At 40.6% G+C, this 6,022-nt stretch overlaps 1 pseudogene; it reads left to right on the plus strand.

Annotated features, from left to right (window-relative positions):
* Nucleotides 1–683: 683 nt before the first annotated feature.
* LOC123942675 lies at nucleotides 684–1,165 on the plus strand (annotated as a pseudogene).
* The last annotated feature ends 4,857 nt before the right edge of the window (nucleotides 1,166–6,022 follow it).

Genomic DNA, 6,022 nt, shown 5'->3' on the forward strand with positions numbered 1-6,022 from the left:
GCAACGATGTGAATGAAAAAACATGTAAGAAAAGAGGAGGGTCATCAGGTTTGACCTAACTCACATCGTCAAAGGAGAACCAAGTCAGAAAAACAAAACAGGAACACAAAAGCTGAAAGCAAACAGAACTATCTAATTCATAATATAGCGAAAATAAACAGACACTAGAGCAAAGGGATCTTCCTGGATTTGACTCTTCTCCACATTCTACATTTAAGCAGCTAGACATTTTCTTAAGCAGCATCCTATTCAACCTTTACAAAAATATTGGGCTTCTCATGAGAAATTGCTTTTCCTTTTCTTCACAAACAAAATACATCATCCGCTTGAACTTGGTTATTCTCTATAAGAGTGGGTCATCTTTCATACACTGCTGGACACTGAGTAAAGACAGGAGTGCTGCTAACTTATTCCAGGCATAAGAAACTCCACGCATGCACAGGTAGATGGAGAAACAAGATTTAGTGTCCATTCCTAACATAATGCCTGAGGGGTAAAGGCTATTCTCAGAGTTGGAATTGTTCTTCTTGTTTCATGAACAGAAACTCATGAGGTAAGAAGAATCTGGGTGATGTTTTCCCTCTCCTCCTCATAGACAACAGCAATACAGATCAGCCTTAGGTGGCCTTAGAATCAGAAAGAGCCTTTCAGCCAGAACTGCCAACTTCCAGTAATTCGCCAAAATGACCAACACAAAGGGGAAGAGGAGAGGAACCCCCTCTATGTTCTCCCAGCCTTTTAGGAAACAAGGAGTTGTTCCTTTGGCCACACATACGTGGATCTGCAAAAAAGGTGATATTGTGGACATCAAGAGAATGGGCATTGTTCGAGGAGAAATGCCCCGCAAATATTAGCACTGCGAAACTGGAAGAGTCTACAATATTACCCAGCATGCTGTTGGCAGTGTTGTAAACAAACAAGTTAAGGGCAAGATTCTGGCCAGAAGTATCAATGTAAGTATTGAGCTTATTAAGCCCTCAAAGAGCCGAGACAGCTTCCTGAAGCGCATGAAGGAAAATGAGAAGAAAGAGAAGGAAGCCAAAGAGAAAGCTCTGGGGATCAGTGGAAGCGCCAGCCTGTCCCACCCAGAGGAGCACACTTTGGGGAAACTGATGGAAAGGAACCTGAGCTGCTGGAACCCATTCCCCATTAATTCATGGCATGATAAATATATATATATATATATATTTATATATATGTGTGTATATACATATATATATTTACATGTATATATATATATTTATATATATATTTACATGTATATATATATATATTTATATATATGTGTATATACACATAGACCTCAAGACTGTAATACAAAAAAAACAAAACAAAAACAAAGAATCAGCAAAAGGTTAACACTACTCTCCCCAGCTCCTGACTCCTTGTGCCCCTTCCCACCACCATTCCCATTAGTTCTTTGTTCCATGGGGTTCCCTGTAAGGTGCCACTTTTATGAATTCTGTGGATTAAACATTTAGGCTGATGAACCCAAGTGTAAGAGAATCTAGACCATCAGAAGGGCCATCTTGGAGCTTCTGCCCTGGAAGATGAGAGAAGTTGAAGGGGTAACTCTCCAACGGGAACCTGCTATGGTTCAAGAGTGTCACTCAGGAAGATGCCCTTGTATGATGCTAGGTTGCTGTTTTTACCACCACAGACCTGACTGGCATACTCTGCAATCACCCACCAAAAAAAGCCAAACAATTGCCCTCTAAAGTCAAATATTGTATAACATGTTACAGAACAGAAATTAGGAATCTTCAAATGAGAGGTTTTCTCAAAAGAGCCACAGGTAGCATGAGTACATGCCTGGTTAATAGGCAAGAAATTGTACTATATTTCTTTCCCAAGTACATTTGTTTCCTTAAACAGGCAAAATTTCTTTAATTAAAAAAAAGTTTCCAGGGCATTTATTGATCCTTCATCGTGAACATTTATATTAATGGTTGAGAATAAAATGTGAGCATTTAAGGAGAGAAAAAAATCAGTATGCAAGTTAATCTCACACCAAGCCTGAAGCCAAGCTAATTGAATTTTAAGTACGGTAGTGAGTTCCTCCTTCTTCACACCACTAATATATTTCACTGAATATAGAAATAATCTTTCACTATGTATTTTAAAAACACATAAATAGACAACATTATGGCTCACAGATAGACTAAGGAAAGTCTTCTCCTGGTTTTTGTTCTCCATCATTCTTTATAAGTCCAAAAGAAAAAAAAAAGGATGGACCTTTATCAGAACCTGACCTAGACCATATTTACGGCAGAAAAAATGAGGAAACCTTCTAGAAGTCATCACTAATACTCAGTAAAACAAATACGTTTCAAGAGCTCAGAGTTAAATTCATCTAATGAGCCGATAATGAAAAATTTTTTCTAGGACTATTTGCCTGAGGGATTTAAGGCTTTGTTACTGGAAAATAAGAAATTCTAGACTCTGAGAAAGGCCACTTGGCTCAGCATGGCTAAATCATTCAAATTCCCTGATTCTAGCTCCCTATAGTTTCTCAATTTACAAATTCATCTAGTCATCATTTGGAAAAATAAAATGTTTCTAGCCTCTCTAGAGTTTTTTAGCAACTGCTTATTTGTGACATTTATCCTCCAGGTGAGAACATTTTTGACAGTAGCATCTTTTTTCTCCTACTGTCCTATTTGTAGAAGGTCAGATTGGCCTCTATACTGTGAGCATGAAGAGCTTAATTGGAACAATATTATTACCCTTCACAATTTACAGAAATATATTTGGCCTCTGCAAAGTGTCATTTTCCTCAGAGAGAATAAGCTGCTTCCTTATTAAGCCCTTTGGAAAAACAGAAATAGTTCTTCTGAACCCTTTGGTGTTGGCAAGGCATTCCACCGTGTTGCTCTTAAAGTAAAAGAACAGAAGAAACACAGTGGTCTTGAAATTTTACTCTAAAACATCCTTAAGTGAAATCTTAAAAATCACTGAGTCAGTCTTGGAACCGGTAGGTTTCCGAGGAAGAATAATATCGAACACGCACAGGAAGGGATTTGGTTTCCAAGCAGGCAGGATCTACCTCTCCTGTCATCTGCATGTGTGACTCTATCTTGTCCCATTAGAAACACAATTTCACCCATTCCTACAACTTCAGCTCCCTTTTAGGCAAGGATGTAACAGTTCTATGCAGCCACATTCCCTGACTCTCTTTCCCTCCAAGTTCTAGCCGGAAAGACCACAAGAAGAAATTCCACCTTCTCAAGATCAAAACGAATGGGACCATTTGCTTTCTTAATTCTTTTTATCACTCCACTGTTCAGATTCTTCTCAATGGTGTTCCCATCTGTTACTCCACTTCAGCTTTTACTTTATCACTGTGTCCCCAACTACTGCGTCTCCCTCAATTTCCCCATTTTCCCCTTCAATGATACTACCTTTCTGTTAGCCTTTTGGGCATCAGATCATCTAGCTGTTTTTCACTGCCTCTTCTCTTGTCTTCTAGGTTCAGTATCTTGTCAACTCTCCCTCTAAGGTATGGCTCTGTCTCCCCCACTTTCCTGTGCTCCTGCAACCACTGCCCAGCTGCACATAGCCTTCTTCTACTGGTAAACCCTAATTTGTAGTATTCAATTTACCTGCATCCAACCCCCTTCCCCCATCTCATCCATTTTCGACCCATCGTGCTCTGTGCAGCCATCTCTTCCTAAAATTCCATTTTCAGTATTTTGTCCTCTGGTCCCGTCTATTCCAGGCGCCTGCAGCCACGCTTAATAGTCTACACTGAAACAACAGCAACGGCCATCTAGTAGCTGAGGACCTGCCACAATCATACCAGGTACTATGCACATTGTTTTACATACATTATATTTAGTCCTCTCTATAACCTTAAGAGTTGAGTTTTGTCATTCCCATTTTTATCACAGAGAAGACTGAGCCTTAAAATAGCTAAGCGACCCTTCCAGTAATGACTAGCGCTGAATGAGAATGTTCATCAGTTTGCCTTCAAACCCATTCTTTTCCCTGATTATGAAGGTCTTCGATTGCCTAACGGATCTCCCTGAACTCTTGCAGCCTGCAATTTCAACATCCTCACAACCTGACCCGATCCACCGCTAACCTTGTGCTCTGAAGGATGGTGATTAAGGTCATGCACTCTGGAAGCAGCATGTCTGGGTTCCGGTCTTGGCTCCACAGCTCACCAGTTCGGACAGTCACAGCGAGTGACTCTACCTCTCTGCACCTCCACTTTCTCATAAATTCTGATTGCGGCACTCGTCTCAGAGAAATGGGAGATTAAATGAGACAACGCCTTTCTTTACATGATCCCATCTGCTTCCCTGCCCGGAATGATCTTCCCCTTTCAACTTATGAAGATGCAACACAAGCTCACCACTAACTCTTAGTGGTTAATCTCATTTTCATAATATTTTCTGTAGCTAAATTTCCCTCATTTCATCTGAAGCGTCTCACAAACATCTCTAGACTATATGTCACATTATCTTGCTCTTGATCAGATATTATCTCGTGTTGTTCTTTTGTTCTTATCCACCATTTTTCTCTTCTCAAAATGGTTATAAATTTCAAAGGATGCAGACATTATCTCCTGTGTGCCTCACAATAAGAACTTAGCATGGTGCTGAGCATAAAACGCTTTGCGCCAAGCTGAGAACCTCAGACTTATTTCATAAATTAGTAACCATAATATCAGTCACATTTTCTTCTTTCTTCTCTTTGTGGTGGTCAAATTCCTCCTTTAAGAGTCTAATCATCTCCAGCCTTGATACTAATGTCCTAACCCCACCACCTCAGGAATTCGCTCCCTCATTCAGGACCAGGAACAGGGACTACAGGCAGGCCAGCGTGACTGGAAGAGGAAAGGTGAGAGAACACAGAGCAAGACTAAGCCTGAGAAGCAGGCAGAGCCAGCACAGGCAGAACCCATCTGTTTCCCTTGTCCTATTTTAAGACAGAGCACAGTGGCCAAAAACGCTCATTCTGGAGCTAGGCTACTGGGGTCTGAACCCTGACCATGTCACTATGGGCTGATTATTCTTCCTTTGGGCCTTGGTTGCCTGACTAATACCATGAGAAAAATAATGAAGTTGATGTGACTGTCTGATTCCCTAGGAAACAGATTCTGAGACAAAAATTGGTGTAGCAAGTTCTCTCGGGAAAAACATGAGAAAGGCAGGGAGGGAAGGCAGTTTGAGAAAACAGTGAGGCAGAACTGGAACACGGTGGCAACAGAGCCTCAGCTGTTCCTACAAAGAGCTCTGAGGCTGGAATGGCCCTGCAGACATATCCTGAATCGAGGCAAGTCAACCGGACCTTTGTACCCCTGAATGGACCAATTGCTGGATGCAGGCTACCCCTGGATGGGTATGTAACCTTGGGCCTGGCAGTTCCTTTCTGCCAAGGGTAATTTCCAGAGAGGAATTGAGATAAAAGCTGTCAGCAAACAACCCCTCGGGAAATGAGAGAACAGACGCTTTGTCCTAGAGGGGAGATCTGTTGGACACACTACAGCATCCACTACAGTTGGTATAAAGGTTAAATGAATTAATATCTACAAATCACTTAGCATGGTATCTGAACCACTTTAGCCCAGCGTAAGTGTTGGCTGTTACATCAGCTTCATTGCCGACAAGGCCTCTTTGCTTTATCTCAAGATTTTCTGACTAAAATTTTAAAAGAAAGGTGACGGTACTTTTATTTTTTTATTTCACTATCTTAGCAGCTAAACACTATAAATATTTATGCATTTTTTGATGTTTTATGGGTTTGCTTTTACCTATTACATAATGCTTTGGCTTGTTGTACTTTCAAAATGTTTATTTCCATACTGTCTATCACAGCTTAAGGCAAATAGAGGAGAACAGTATCTTCTTAACTAAACATGGGCATCCCTAAACACATACAGAGCAACTACTGGTTATTTAAAGAGTAAATTAATACAGATAGCCTTGGAGAGAAAGATGACTTTTTAAAAAAATGCCAAACTGAGGGGCATACTTAAATGTCAATGCCAGGAAGACTAGAACTTGGCAAATCTCTG

This window comes from Meles meles, chromosome 5, assembly GCF_922984935.1.
Source record: "Meles meles chromosome 5, mMelMel3.1 paternal haplotype, whole genome shotgun sequence".
Classification (NCBI taxonomy): domain Eukaryota; kingdom Metazoa; phylum Chordata; class Mammalia; order Carnivora; family Mustelidae; genus Meles; species Meles meles.